This window comes from Camarhynchus parvulus, chromosome 5, assembly GCF_901933205.1.
Source record: "Camarhynchus parvulus chromosome 5, STF_HiC, whole genome shotgun sequence".
Classification (NCBI taxonomy): Eukaryota; Metazoa; Chordata; class Aves; order Passeriformes; family Thraupidae; genus Camarhynchus; species Camarhynchus parvulus.
This window is the reverse complement of record NC_044575.1, coordinates 51,930,195-51,946,873: the sequence shown is the minus strand read 5'-3', so window position 1 is coordinate 51,946,873 and position 16,679 is coordinate 51,930,195. Positions and strand designations below refer to the sequence as shown.

Genomic DNA, 16,679 nt, shown 5'->3' with positions numbered 1-16,679 from the left:
GAATAAAAAGTACTTAAAAGCAAAGTAATTGATTCATTAATCTGCCTTTATCTATTTTCTGAACAATGGAAAGATGTATTTAAGTAACAGCAAATTACTGAGACTCTGAGACAAAGGCAACCTGTGGTGCCTCTTGTCTTTTTCAAAAGGTATGAATGGATAACAAATTCTTTAAAAATTAGGACATCTGGCTATGACACCTGTAAGTACCACAGGAAAACATTACACCTCATCTCTGTATGATTTCTTAAGCCCTTGGGAGTGCCTACCAAGGACCAGTATTATGTGTTTCAGAATGCTCCCAGACCAGAATCTTATTAAGCAATTTTATTACATCCTCTCTGTTAAACACAATCTGCCTTACCACAGCCATAGTCCTCAGGTTCACACATCTGATCTTCCCAAAATACAACATTCCTCAAAATTAACATGTCTTTCTGGGGATTCATTCCCTTATACCTCTAGTAAGACCTCCAGGTCACTATCATGTAAGCTAACACACTGCCAAACATCAGCATGACTTCTGCACCCCTCCATGTTTCAATACAGTAATATTCACTATGCTGAATGCTACTATACTGAATTGGGCCACTACATCCAAGGAAATGGTAAATACAAAGTTCAGCACATTCTTTTATTTTCCACACATTATTGCCTTCTATGTCCAGAAGAATTTAGAGACTGAATCCTCTGGTCTGGCTTCCTGCAAACACCTGACCCTGAGCACTCTTTCACTCACCAAGGCTATGGCTACACATCATAACTTGGCAGTGCTCCTCATCCAGCCACACACTTCTTCCACATCCCTGTCCATAATAAATCAAAATAAAGATATGTGCCTTTTACTAGATTATTTTACTGTCAGAAGTGAGGGGACAGAAAAGAAAAAAGGTTCAGGCCAACCAAAATACACTTATTTCCCCAGGCTGCCATGCAGCAAGCTGTGTTGATGGAATGAGGAAAAGGGAACAAGCAGCAGGACTGTGGAACTACATAAACCAGCACTGAGATTGAAGAACTTTCATCTACATCCTTAGAGATCAATTATATATTCCTATTCCGTCAACAGAAATATTATAGAAGGTTGTAGTGCCCCTCCCAGCTCAAAACTATAACCTCCCCTGTGTCCTCACACATTACCATCCCACTAGTTGGATTAATCTGACTACACTCTGCCACTGTGAGGGAGAGATGAATCCACTTCTTTCATCAATCCTCCTCCCTTTAAATACACACTAAATGTGACTGGGAGCTGGGGGAGAGCAGGATGGATCATCCAGTTTAAGCACATGAAGAAATGAAACATTAAAGGTGGGGATATACTAAAATCCACTCATGGCAAAGACAGGAGGGATGACAGAGTAACTAACAGCAGCTTCTCTGAAATGGAAGCTGCTCAAGCCAGAAGAGAAAGACAAAACTGTGCCTTTCCCACACTATTCAGGCTGACATTGTTTGATAAAGGAACATCCATAAAAGCACTAAATCTTAAGACAATATTCTATTTAGAAAATCAAAAACAAAGCAGCAGAACCACACCAACACATACCCTGCTCCTCCCTGCCAGTCCCTAATCTGTATGACATGGTTTGCAAATCATTTAGCTACTGTCATCTGGAAGGAACAAACTCAGGATACAGTGCAGAAATGCAGTTCCTTCAATCCTTTCCAAAGCTTAAACCACCACCCTCTGCACTGAGGCATGGCTCGCAAGTTTGAACCATAGCACTTTGACAGTATTCTTAATTTTTTGTTAACAGTAACTAATTAACTACTAGATACAAACACAGATAAGAATGAAGATAATAATTTACCTGGTAATCCTGAAAAATATATGTATTGTCCTTTAAAAAGACTAACTTGTAGATATAACTTTTTAGATAGTATCGGAAAGTTGGTTTATGTCAGACATTTCTTGAACTTTTGAACATAACTGCAGCGTTAACTTTTGAAATGGTTTGCTGTGGTACATCCCATAGTAAATGTAATATAATTAGCCACCCCCCCCCCAACCCTACAGGTATGTAAGGAAGCCAGTACTACCCACTAGATTGATGACATCCTTTGTTCTAGTCACTTTAAATTTAATAAAATCAGCTAGGTTTCTGACATAGTCCCAGGAAGAAAATCTAAACATGATGAATTTGGTTCATGGTGGGTATTTACAAAATAATCAAAATATGAAACTGCTCACTTTTAAGTCTACCCACAAAAGATATTTTACTGCTTTCACTTGTAAGGAAGACTTGATATTGAGAAACCATGTACAAAATATGTCCATTTAAGCAAACAGACAACAAGCATATTGGAAATATAAGGTGGCATGAGCCCATATTCCTCATTTTCAGCAAGAAACACGACCAACAATAACTATTTGACAAACTAAATTCATTTTAATTCTACATACAAGCCAAATGCCAAAATACAGCTTCCAGAGTAAAGATTGTTTCTTACTGCAGTTAAATAGCAGCATCCCTGGGAGATAAGCTGGATTCAAAGAAACAAACAGTGATTAAATCAACACACAGATACTATTACTTGCATCTGTTTTCTTAGCTGACTGAATCTGAAGAAACTGTCAATTATCAGAGACTGCCTTTACACATTTAAAGAAATTAGCATATCTAATGTTAATTTAGTGTTCATTCTTTGTTCACATTCCCAAATATATTATGGGCACAAGAAGCATACATACAACCTTCAGTCCTCGTGCTTGTCCTTTCAGTATGGCCTCTTATTATTAAGTATGTTAATTGTCTAGAACAAAAAGCCCCATGTATAGTGTCATCTCATGCCTGGTGACTACAAAACACCTCATATAGAACCCTCTGGAAGTAATTCCTGTATCACTGAAAGAATCTGCAATTCTGGCTCTAATCCTCGTAACGAAGTGCCCAATTTAAATCCCGGAAGATGACGACAACAAATATCTCAGCAAATCCAAGTCACAAAAAGGGCACCTTTCTCTGGTCAGGCATTTATTTAGTAATTTTCAAAGGAACCACATTTCCTTCTACATCCTACTTTCAGAAAGGAAAATGTTTCATTAAATCAAACACTGGGAAGACTTTATTACCTCAAGAACACCTGAAGCTGACTGTGACACAGGGTAACTGCTACAACCAGTTCTATTTTGAAGCCAAACAGGAATCTTTTTAGAGTGAACAAGGTGTCTCTGGCTGGTACTTGGGTGCAACAAATACATTTTAGACATCATGTTCGTCATGCGTTTGCTTGAAGGAAAATCAGAGTTAACATTGAAATGTTTTTCTAAACTTTGGTCAAGGTAAACACTGTGCTCTTGTAAAACAATTAGAAATACTTTGGAAACATGAAATATTATGAAGGTTGAATTAGGAGAAAGCCTGTGGCTACCCACTTTATTGCCATGATGATGGAACTGGTCCATTTTTACAACAGTTGTGTCATACTGAACAACATCCTGGAGGCATACTGACTACAAAAAATGTTAATATAACTAGACCTAGCGTGCTTGTCCCCATCACTGTCTGCGACTCTGCTCTTCAACACTGAATACACTTTGCTTTGCACACAGAGTACACTTTGATTATTTATCAATTTACCCAGATTTCTGTATTTATTACTCCTCTTATAAAAACTTTATTTTACAAGTATTTGTAAATTGAGTTTTAAAATAATCATGAGCTATGCAACTGGAGAGATGCTATTAATCCCAGAGTAAATTCAACTGCACGTCTGCCAGAGAAGTCAAACAGAAGAAGAGATGAAAGAGTAACTGCACAAGCCCACATTTCAAGAGAAACAGAAGCTGCATTAAATGGACTCAGAACTGAATATAAGGCTACAGTTTTCCCCAAATTCCCAACTAAGTAAGAGGCATGTGCAGGTATGTGTGCATACACAAAAAATACAGAGAGAGAGATATGGGCACTGTATGAGCAGCACATGAGCGAGACGTTTCTGACATTAGCATGGCAAGTTCTGCATAAACACAGGAAGCAGCAACTGTCCTTATATGCCTTAAATGTCTGTAGAGTATATTTTGTTCTATGTTAAAAACATTTAGATTGACTCCTGCATATTTAATTACAAATTATGTATGTGGGTCCTCTGTTGTCAAACACAGACCTTTTAAAAAAATCCATTTTCATTAATAAGGCATTACTAACCATTTCATAGGAATTTGACAAACAATTCATGAAGCTACTTCACAGGACCTTTGGGGGGTAACCTTATACTCTTTTTTAGTTATATATAGTAGCAAGTAAAGAGAATCTATGCTCAAATTGCTGTTAGAATTTCTGATTACTGGAACTGTCCAGCTCCATCATCATCCTTCAGAAACATGAAGGTTGCCAAACTTTAACTGCAACGTGATGCAGAAGTGATACTGCATTGGTGAGCGAGTTTCAGGAATGGACAATTTAAAGTCCCTGCATTTACCCACATGCTTCTCCATTATGTGAAATGTCTACCTAAATGGAACTGCTAGAGTCCTCCATAGCTGTTCTAATTTCATGGAAAAGGTCCTCCTAAACCATGTGGTCACAAAAATAATTGCGCAAGTGACTTACGAGGTCTTCTGCTCAGCCTCACCAGATGGATCAGCTTTCTCTCTGCTGCCAGTAAATGCTGAATGTGTAACTTCCAATTGTATCTGTAATCCTAGGGTTATAACATCCTCTATCATGTTTCGCTGAAGCTTTGGAATTCATACTCAATTAAAATAAAGCTATTTTCCAAAAGAGTTTTAAATCAACTGTGCATTCTAAAAAGTGTTGCGTTCAGTTTTGTTGGGCTTTTTTCTTTTTTTTAATCAAAATGCTAATCTGTCTAAAACCTCAACAGTTCCTCTTTAGCTTCTAACGGACACACTTTGTGCATAAGTTTCCTATTCAAGTAATGAGCAAATGCAAAAGTGGAAGTGAAAGAGACAATTACTTTGCAGAGCAATTGTTGTTAAACCTTCTGTCAAGCACAACACAGGTAAAAATGTTTTAGTTTCTTGTATTTTTATGTGTAAACATGAAAGCATACTATATGAATGACACTGGCTCATAATTTTGCTGTTTAAAGTAAACTATAAAAACAGACTTTTGCTTTTTCCTAGCCAGTTTTGTTGTCTGAGTCTGTATTCTGACTTCATGACCAGCATCTTGAGTACTGATATTACTTTTACATCATACCCACTAATGGAAATCACTAATACAAGGAAAAAAAAAAGCACCATCATTGATTTAGCCACCTTCAAAAGCCACACAAGAGTATTATACTAGGTGATACCACCTTGGCCATTAAAATGTGCTTCAATATGCTTATAACACAGAATTCAATAAAGTGTCAAGAAGTTTCCTTATTCTGATTACACACAACTGCTATGCAGATCTACAAATATGACATCTCATTACTTAAAAATATCAGAAAGAAGAAAGCAAAATAAGTAAGGTTTTAAAGTGTCCTTCTAATCAATCTCTGCTCTAAAGATACAATTAGTTATCAATCAAATCAATTATGTATTTTTGCTAGAATAACGTGTTTCTAACCAACGCTTTCCTTATTCTGGAGGTGCAGAAATCCGGGCAAGACCTAAGTCTATGAATCGCCTCGGACTACAGCCCGGCAGGTGACCTACAATGTATAAATCCGGTCACTATGTACAAAGCCCAAAGACCTGTCCTAGCCTCGCCTTCCAGCAGCAGTTCCGCCCTGGCAGCGGCGCAGCCCCAGCGCCGGGGGAGCGCAGACAAAGCGCCGCACGCCCGGAGCCGCAGGCCGGAGCCTCCCCAGCCCTCTCTGCCCGCTCCCTCCCAGGGCGGCGCCCGCCGCAGCACCGGGGGGAGCCGGCAGAGGAAAGGGGGACAAAGCCGAGCCGATCCCCATCCCGAGGCACGTACCCCTGCCCGCAGCCGAGCGCCGAGCGCAACTGACAAAACGCCCGAAAAAAGCCTCCCCCAAAAGCCACCCCGCCCTGGGCGCGGAAAGGACGGGGCCGGCTGTCAGCGGCGGCGCTGCGGGGGGACCGGGCGGCCCGCGCAGCCTTTTGTTGTTTGCGCAGCGGCGGATGAGAAGGGAGAGGAGCTGAACACCCCACGCACCCACAGCCAAACACACACGCCCCGGGTCCCGGCCCGCCGGCCCCGGCCCGGCCGGCTCCCCCCGCTCACCGCTCGGTGCTGCAGCTCGGGCGATGTGCGCAGCGCTCGCTGGGGCGGCGGGGGCCGCGCAGCCCGGGGCGGGGAGGCGGCCGGAGGAGGATGTCAGCGATGGGCGGGCGAAAGGGAGGAAGGAAAAGGGTTTTTGGGGGGGAGAGAGGACCGGAGAGAGGGAGGGAAGGCGAGGAAGAAGCGAGTCAGCACCACGGCGGACCCAGTGCTTCCCGCAAGGCGCTGGCAGGGCCGCGGTGGTCGGCGCCGGCGGAGCGGGCGCTGACAGCTGCCGGCAGCCGCCACCACCGCCCCGGCTGGCTGCTGCGGCTGCGGCCGCCGCCCCTGTCCCGCCCCGCGCTCCCCTCCCTCCTTCCCTCCCGCCCCGCCTGACATGGCGGCGCCCCCCCCTTCTCCCACAAGCGCCCGCGCGCCCTTCTCCCCCACCGCCCCCCCTCATGGCGTCAGCCCTCCCCGGGAGCGGGCAGCGCCGGGCGGGATGCTCTGAGGGAGCTCAGGGCTTCAGGTGCATCCCCGAGGCTGCCGGTGCGGGCCGCGCTAAACCCTGCTAAAATTTGCCTCGTCCGCCTCGAGTGGATGTCAGTGGAGAGCAGATCCCGTCGGTTCCTCAGGGCGCCCGCGGTGACACTGGGGCGGCTTCGCTCCAAGGGGCCACCACTGCTGATGCTCCTGGCGCTGGTTTGACCTACTGTGGTGAAGAAGTTCAGGGTTATGGTGACTGTAGGACTTGTGAAACTGATGCTCCCATCTCAGTTGGATGCCTCTGGGAAAATCTTCCACTCCCTTTAAAAAGGACATTGAGGAGCTGGAGTGTGTCCAGCAAAGGGCAGCAATGCTCGTGAAAGGTCTAGAAAACGTGTCTTATGAGGAATGGCTGAGGGACCTGAGTTGGTTTAGTTTCAAGAAGAGGAGGCTCAGGAGGAACTTCATCACTCCCTGGAATCACACCCAGGGAGGTGGTGGAGCCACCACCCTGGAGGTGCTCAAGAGGCACCTGGATGTGGCACTGGGCAGTGTGGTTCAGTGGCCATGGGGTTACAGGGGCAGTGCTGGGTGGATGGTTGGACTGGATAATCTTGAAGGTCTCTTCCAACCATGACTTCATGAAATGCGCTTGAAAATCTCCGCAGTGTGCAGCAGCTCATGGAGCAAGTCACAGAGAAATCGGCTGAAGGACGAGTTCTGTGTTGAAGGTTGGCCCCACACAGAGCTCAGTGTGTTGTTAATATATTTCAATGCCCTTGTCTTTGTTCTGCATGGAAGTAAGTGCAAGACCCCTACTCTTACAAAGGTTTACATATGAAATGTAAGTCTTTCATGAGAACTCAGTGACACTTGTCACAATAACTATTTCTTTGCAGCTTCCAATTTCATTCCCACTCTCGTTAGAGAGGAAGGAACAGCCACTGTATTTTCTTTATGTTATGTTCCACTAGGTAGAAGTTAAGCCCAGACAGGAAAGATGGAAGGAATTGAGGTATAAGATAGAAAAAAAAATGAAAAAGAACAATTTAAAACAACAACAACAACAAACAAACAAACAAACAAAAAACCCACAACCAAAATCCCAAAAAACCAAACACCAAAAACATTAAATATAGCAAAGCAGTAAAATGTACATTGTAAATCATCAGGGATTAGTGACAACCCATTGTTATATTGTGATTGTTATATTGATTATCACCTGGGCTCCACATAGAATAGAATAGCATTGTTCAGTTGGAGAGGACCTGCAATGATCATTTAGTCCCTGCAGTATGTACAGGGTATGAATCATAACCTAATAGAAGAACAGAGGTATAGTGGTAAATCAAAGTATGCAGCCTCACCTAAGTGGTAATATTTAAAATATTCAAGGAAAGCAGAGCTTATGTATGTTTGCCCTCATGTACAATGCTGAGCAAGTCTACAGAATAGCAGATGTGAGAACAAGAGTTGGGTGACAAAGCAAGGTTCCTAAGAATAAGCAGGAAGTCGGAAGAGGAATAAAAGCTAATGTTGTTGTCAAAGAGGCAGAAGAACAGGAAGAGTCACAGAAGCCCACCAGACACAAAGAAAAGTTAGGGGAACGTGGACAGTCTTCAGGCTGTAAATACAGAGAATCATTCTGGATTTGAAAAGCTGAGGGAAATAAAGTATACTTACTGAATTCCACTCTCTGGTTGATCTCTTACACAGATCAAGCTGTCCAGCAAAACCCAGTTTTGATACAAGTATTTCCAAGCAGCAGTTTCTTGCGTTCTTAATCTCCATTTAAAACTTTTCTCTGGCAATTTTATATTAATGGTTTAATTAACCACATTCTAGTTTTGACAGGCAATACAACCTAATTATAACAATGTGAAATATCTCTTTGCACAGTAGTATGAAAGGGAAAAAAAGATTGAAGGGCATTCCTTTACACAAACTACATTTTAAAGAGTTATGCCAATTGGTTCACAGGTTCAGAGTATTCTCATGAATATGCAAGAGATTTAATTAAAAATAGAACATGCCCTAATTACATAATTATGCAAGAGAACTGATTCAAAGGAACCACTCCTGCCTTTTGAATAAACAATATTCATTGCTTTCTTCCTATCACACATTTGCTTTAAAAGATTTCCTGCAATTAGCTGCTTACCCTAGGGATGTGAGCATCTCTGAACAAAGCAACTACTCCAGCTATGACCCTGATTCATAATATGCTGGCTAATCAAGTATTTGCATCCTGGCAACTTCCCACATAAACAGCACACACTATAAGCTCCCTCCTGCAGGAAGGTTGATTAACTCAATGGAGCTATAGTGCGGTGTTACTCCTCTGTTTATGGCACACAGCAGAAGTTAGACACAGGAGAGACTTGGTGAAGATGATTTTTCCTCAAGCTACTGCCTGACCTGAAATATCCAAAGAGTTCCTCTTCATTTGGATCTTGTTTTTCCTGTCTCATCTACATGAGAATTATCCAGGTTCATCTAGCAGTTAAAACTATTCACTGCCCACATTTCCATTTTCTCTTAAGGAACTAGTTATGCTGCATGCCCTGATATTTTGATTAAATTATCAAGACATGCTGTCTCTAGTATAATACAGAATCACAGAATCAATTAGGTTGGAAAAGACCTCTGAGATCATCAAGTCCAACCTATGGCCTAACACCACCATGTCAACTAGACCATGGCACTAAGTGCCATGTCCAGTCTTTGCTTAAACACTTCCAAGGATGGTGGCTCCTATGACCCTTTGCCTATCACCAGCAAGGTCACCATGGTTTTCTGCAGACTTCTGAGTGCATATCAAAACAAAACCCCATAACACATTATTTACAATGATGGATTCTTTAGTCTCAATATACCAATTTCCCTCTTCCCCTGGAAGAGAGAGGAAGGTTTGTAATTCACAGTGGGAGTGCAAAAAGCAAACAGTTCAACTGACGCAGCACAAAGCCCGGTGGTTTTTGAAGTGCAACAGTGTGAGAAATACACACAGTGAACTGAGGTCAGCTTAACTGACATCCACAAATGGGGCAAGCCTCTAAAGAAATTCAGGTTCACTTCATTTAAGAAGTGTGAGTCATTTTATTTTAGCATTTGTGATGGGTTGATGCTGGCCAAATGCCACCAGCACACTATTGTACTAAAAAAATATATCCTTCTTTATATATCTTAGAGAATCTTTCTACCAAAAGAATTTTTTTTTCAATCTAAACTTATAGTCTATAAAATCTATTACTTCATTTTAGAAATATGGCCACAATAAAGTACTATACTGGAGTAATTTCAACTGCTGCTAAAGTGCTGTTTAAAAGCATCCTGGCAATAATAAATATTGAAAGGCCAGATTCAGCAACCTATCTGGTTTTTTATCACAACAGCTTGACAGTTGCATATGTTTTAGTTTGTATTTCCTAAAATAACATCCTTTATGGAAAAGAGGAACATAAAAACCAGACTCAGAAGTGTCAAGCACTGAGTCCTAGGCACAATTTTAGCCCAACTCTGTTGTTCATATGTGCAGTTACTGCATGCAGAGCTACCTTTTTGTCAGGGAGTTTAGGCACTTTGGGGTAAAAGGACTGTGTTTTGCTTTGCTTGACTCATTGTCAAATGCCTGAACTTACCATTGGGAACCCACTGTCAGGCAAGGCATTAATTCTAAGTAAAATAAACACTGATCATGATCCTGCTTCCCAAGTCAATAAGCTTTATTTACATGCAAGTGAATTCTTCTTTTTCAGAGTCACAAGGATTTCTAGGAAGCTGTAACAAATGGAAGCCAGTTTGCTTTTCCCTGCTGTTTTCTCTCCACAGAGAAATAACAAGGAAATAAAGCGTGCAGTGTTAATTCAAAACTTAACAGTTAATTTCTGTTATATGTTTTAAAACAGAGCAGGATACTTGCACTGGATATTTTGTTAACAAGATATTTTTTTAACTCTCAATTATTACAGAGCTGTGCTGCTACTAAAGAACATAACATACTGAATGAAAGATTTAGGCAGCACATTCAATTAGCTTTACAACAATTCTGTTATGAAAAACAGACTTCTAAATCTCAGGTAATACCGTTCAAATAACCACTGGAAAGCTAAAGAATTTGCATGTCAGTATCAATGTGAACAGAGAGAAAAATACTAGAAAGTTTCAGCAACACAGGTGTATTTATATTTCCCAACTTCCACTGTTCTCTTCAAAGTAGTAAGTGATCAAGGTGCTAAGGATTCTACCCTTTGACAAGTTCTAATACTCTGTGCTATATGAGTTTACAGACACTGTCAGTACTCTCCAAGATCCTACTTTAAACATCAAAATTCTGAACAGGTTAAGGATTCACAGAGGAGTGCTTGTGATGATAATTAGACTTGTATTTTTACTCCTTGCATTCAAGGAATAAGTTGCCACCTCTACGAGGGAATGTTTACACCACTACACTCACTATTCTTCACCAGCAATTTCTGTTCTGCCTTCTGTGATACCTCTCATTTCATTGAAAGATGGAGCAACTTTCTTCCTCACTTGTTTTCATTTTCCATAGCAGCTGATGGTTGACTACCAGCACCTTTCTAGCTTGGAAATATTCCCTTCTCCATATTCACTCTGCATGACTTCTAGTGCTTATGCATGAAGAAAGATAACATCCTATTTAGGTTCCTCCTTTCCTTCCTCCATACTTTCACTACTCAGTGAGTTTATTCTCCCCTGGGGTTTCAGTTGTTCATTCAAGGTTATGAGGATTATTAATCTCTGCCTATGAGTCACAGGAAGTTACATTTATTTCTGTATTCACCCACCTCAGCCACTGAACCATTGCAGAAGTGTATTTGGTCCTCCAGAGGAAATAAAATACATGCTGTGGCTGGAATGTCACACTTGGCCACTACTGGAACAATAACATTCAGTCTGTGGTACAATACTTCCTGTTCACCCTCATATGTCCTTACTTCCCAACTATGACTCAGCTCCCTTTTTTACCTTTATATTGGGATTAGGCCTAGTATTGATGGGAAAAAAGTTTATTCTGCAAACACAACAAACAGACTCTTCCAAACACAACATCATGTGTCTTTGTTCAAACCCAGGAACATGCAGGTAAAAGCAGGGGGAAAAAGGATCACCTTTACTGATTTCTAAGTGTCTGCTTTCTTACTGCTTCCATTATCCCCTTCCCTTCTTAGAACACCAGCTCTTAATTACCTCTGTGGTTTGTCAGCATTCCTTTAGAGATCTCCTAATTCATCCAGTTTGCCTGCCAGATTACTTGAATTAGATTAGGTGAGACTCTTTCCTTGGTAATTTCAGTAGCCATTTTAGGATCCTCAGCAAAGGATACTTATAGATAACCTTTTTTTCATTAAATCCTCCAGAGTTTCATTATGAAAAATGCTTTTTCCTAAAACAACCAACCTGTGAGGGCTGTAATTTCAGTGACACACTAGTGTAAATCTGGGATAATTTCATTAAGCAGTATGAGATTTTTCTTATTTTGAGAAGTGAATCTTTGAAAATGTAGGAAAAGCACTAATTTTTTTCTAATCAACATCAGACAGAGGCACAGACTAGAATATAAACTTACCTCAGCACCAGGAAAACTGGTGCTTCCTCACACAGATATAGGAGATCTCTTTATTCTCACTGAGGTTCCTACATGCATTTAGAGAAGAAGGAAGCTGTGATTTTTCAGATGCTGCTTTTTATTAAAACTTATGCATAAAAGCTAATCACAAGAAATGCTAATGCCAGTATATGGCTGTATGTGACCTTTTCCAAGTAGAAATTTGCACCTACTGATGAAAAAAGGACAACTAAATCTCCAAAGTCTCAAAGCCATTACAGATAACCACCTAATCTGGTCTTTTTCTAAATGTAATTATCAAAGTCCATTGAAAACCAAGCAGGCATCTTGCCCTTCCTGCCCAAGAACATCACTCCTTCACTGTGCATTCTCAAGGGTAATATATACATACAGATATTGTGCCAAATTGTGTTATTTTTTTCCTTGCTCTTTTCCCTGGCTAGTGATTGTCCCCATTTCTCTATGTGTTTGCATTTCTAAGGAAGTCCTCACATATAGCACTTCTTTTTTATATGTTTAATTAAATTATTGTATAAAAAGAAGATTCTTTCTGCTTAACTCTCTTAGCTGCTTCTTCCTCCACTCACCTGTGCAGCAGATTCTGCACACCTTTCTCCCCTCATGACCATCAATTTGCTTGGCTAAACAAACTGAACTCTTAATCTCTTTAAAAGAGATTCTACATCTCCCTGATTATTCAATTTGCCCTTCTCTGCTCCTATTTGCTTCATCTTCCTTGAGCCTAAAGAGCTGCAATTCTTTGTGCCATGGTCACTATCCAAAATCTTTGTTCCCAAGTCAGATTTACCAGTAAACCTCCCTTACATTTGATGTATTCCTTTTCTGCACATGGCACAGTATTTGCCAAAATTTTTTACTCCTTTCTTCTGTTAAATGCTTTTCTCTCTTCCTTAGCTAATGCTCTATATGGAATTATACCAAGTTCACTTGGCATTCAAGGTTGATTGGAATTTCTCATTTTTTATGAGAGGCCATTGTACATCCACTTTTCTTTGTTGGAGTCTGTCTTAAGTTTGTGTTAAGAGGGTATTTCAGGGGCAGTACCCAGCTGCACTAGACTGGGGACTTCATGGTAATACAGTTTGCCCCAAGGGAAAGGGAAATGGAAACGCTTCTGCTGTGTGACAATAGTTTCTGTCATTTCTGTGCCAATGACCAATTATGTCTGTACAGAAAATGGCTTCTCTGAATGTGCCTGTGGCAAGATGGATGGTAGACAGGACCTGGGGCTGAGAAGGGCAGAGTCACTCTAAAAATCAATAGCAAACAGAACTGTCTGTGCTAGATATTTTGTTCCTCATCCTGTCTCCTGGGAAACAGAGCAGATGCAGGATAAGGACAGATGATCTCCCTCCATGGGGCCCATCTCTAACCCAGCCTACCCACACTCTGTGTGCCCCCTGCATTTAGGGGATGTGGAAGGAGGCCTTAGAAAGCAGCCTTGTAGGTGTCTATTTCTGAAGAAAGCAATTCCTCCTGCACCTGTGTGGAGGGTTTTTATTCACCAGTATAGGTGTAAAAAAAACCAGTGAGGGGATGCTATTAGTTTGACAAGTTTGGCAGACACTGCTGCATCACATCATGTTCTGAAGGTTTTCCTTGTGCCAAAGACTAGATTCAGTTTAGGTAATTTATGCAGCAACTGGCTAAGAAGGCAGTTACCTCATTGGTATGTAGGTCATTACAGATATTCTGAGGCTACAATTTTACTTTAGAGGACAATTATAAATAAGAATTTAAAGAAAGACTCCTTAGCCTTTGACTTTGGTGGCCAGCTGGGCATAGGAAAATTCATGGAGTAGAGCTTGTAGTAATTTCTTTGAAGGAAAAAAATCCATGCTGCCATGGTTATCTATGACAGCATTGCCACCTAAAAGACCTGGACTGTTGGAGGTGTTTTGATTACAGAGAGCAGTTCACTCTGCCACACCAATTAACTACAGCCTCCTGGGAAAGTCCTGGGGAATTGCTGAAACATACCATATGCATGGCATTTAGATTTTGAATCCATGTATTTTAACATAAGATTATTCCTTGATGTCTAAAATAATTATTTTAATGAAAGCTCAAATTGAACTATATTGAAATAGTAGAATATATTGAAATTGTTTCAAAGACATATATAGTGCAGTTTTTTATCAAAGTCTACCTATTGAAGATAATGTGGCTGCAAACAGGAACTGACACATGCCTCACTTAAAACTAAGACAAAGCTGAGAACAAGTGATAAATATAAATTAGCCATGAAAGTGAAATGTACTGCCTACACAGTGTTACACTTCATATTACATGCTGAAGGGCCACAAAGTACACCATCACCATATGTTTGAAAGCTGCCATGACTCACACAGAAGAGGCTGATGAGTAACAGTATCTTCCTTCCCCAGTGTATAGCACTGACCAGAAATCTCCCCTGTAAATGGTTCCATTGTGGGCAGCAGCTGAACGTGCCCCCCATCCTGGTAATTAACTACATAACTGTAAAATGGTGCTGCCAGGTTTATCATGAACCAATGCAGAAAGCACTCTAAATTCCTTAAAAGGATGGTTCACACATTTGTCATTTCCCATCCCACTCATTTTGCAGCCAAAAGAGGCTAGAATGCTGTGTTAACCATATTTGTCATTAATTTCACTTATTTTCTATCTCTTTTTAGTTATGAATTCTGAATGAATATTCATATGAACACTCATATGAATTTGGTTGTGAATTTTTGGTTATGAATTCTGTTGGGTAGTGCCCAAAACCAAACTCCATACTGTAAACAAGTGAGATTGCTTTTCTAATTTACATGTAAACATGTAGTAGCTATAAATACTAAAATGACTTAGTCAATTACATACAAAATTGAACATTAAGTGCTAGATGGCTGTTTGATAATACCTATAAATTATAGACTCAAGTCAGTAACTAATAAGCTGCTTTGTTCCTTTTAGAGAAACTGTGAACCTCATGATTTAAAAGCCTGAGAAAAAATATTCCTGAGATGGAGAAGTGCTCTACACAGTGGCAGCTCTACAGCCACATTGTCCCAGCACCAGCCTGGGTGTCTCAGTCCTGTGGTGCTCAGATTTAGGGCTGAGATAACCTGCTAACTTAGACATGCCCAGCAAGCCCTCAGGTGTCCCAGAATAGAGCCCTTTTTGCCCAGCAGCAGAACAGCACCAGGGGAGAGGTACCAAACAAAATTAATTTTGAGCATCTCTTCTCAATTCAAGTTGCTCTATTATATCCTATGGCAGAACTGATTTTTTTTCTTTGAAGTGAGCTGGATTTCTTCCTTGGCACAAATTGGCACCTGTGGCTATTTACTCATATGTCAGCTTAGTATTTTGTTCTGTTTTCCATGGTGGAATTTTTCATGAGGCCTGAGGAAACTGGAGGTTTTCCAGACATGACAGTAAAAGTGAAATGCTACTTTGGTAAATGTGAAAAGAAGATTGATAAATTCAGAAGACATTTTCTTACATATTCATTGGAACTTAGTTTCCATTTTGTCTTCCATTCTTATAAAATTTTGAACAAATAAGTGTTTTCTCCTAAGTATTTATTGTACAGTTACTAAGGTCAGAACTGACTTGACTTTGTTTGTTGCAGAATATTTATGCTATGTCATACCAGCTATTTTCTATATGACACTCCAGAGTAATACAACCACTTGGAAAGCAATCAAGGCAGTGAGACTCTTTTGATATTTGAAATTCATGGATTTTGTCTTCTTAAATAGCCTTAACTACAAAGTCTGTTTTGCAAAACAACACATACCCCCTCTGCTCTCTCCCAAGAATTTAGACTTTTAATTATTTGAGTCATTCCAGGAATTAAAGTCTGTAGCTTTTCCTTTAAAAACAGCCAGTGTATGCTACACCCCAATCATGATTTTTCCATGGCAAGGATTTCTTACAATTTGTCAACAGGAAGTTCTTTTACAATGAGATATGAATAGTGACCTGAATTTCTTATGATTCTGAAACTTGTGTTTTGCCTGTTAATGTGTTTTGGCTCAGCTGATGGAAGTATCACAGCCAAGTCTGCAGCTGAATCATATCAGTGGGTTCTTTGGAGGCAGCAGTGTGAGCAGAGCACTGCTGAATGCCAGAAAGCCTTGCATGGCAGGGGGCTGCTGCAAACTCATGCCACACATGGTCCATCACAGTGGCTTCAGGGCTGCTCTGGCTTAGGCTGGTGGTGCTCGTTGCCTCTTGGCAGCCTCAGGAGATGCATACAGACATTTTTGCTGCCTCCTGCTGTCTCAAGCAGTCACAACACACCTGGGACCACCCTAAGGATGAGAATCTGCATAGACCAGCAAGCAAAATCACTGTGCCTATCCCTGCAAATTATAAGAAACTCAATTAAATGGGTATTTGGTGTGAACCACAAGCCACAAACACAGGCCAATGTATGAAATGGACCATGTCTTCTAGAACAGATTTTGACTACAAATAAGTCACTA

General features: G+C 40.9%; 1 protein-coding gene across 7 annotated transcripts in view; it reads right to left on the bottom strand.

The window, feature by feature from the left end:
• The window catches only part of KLC1 (kinesin light chain 1), a 46,893-nt gene extending 40,427 nt beyond the window's left edge, over positions 1 to 6,466 (bottom strand). For all 7 annotated transcript variants that reach the window (XM_030948540.1, XM_030948544.1, XM_030948543.1 and 4 more), the window contains exon 1: positions 6,147 to 6,466. The gene's annotated coding sequence lies outside the window, so the exon portion shown is untranslated. The remainder of the gene's footprint in view (positions 1 to 6,146) is intronic.
• Between the last annotated feature and the right edge of the window lie 10,213 nt (positions 6,467 to 16,679).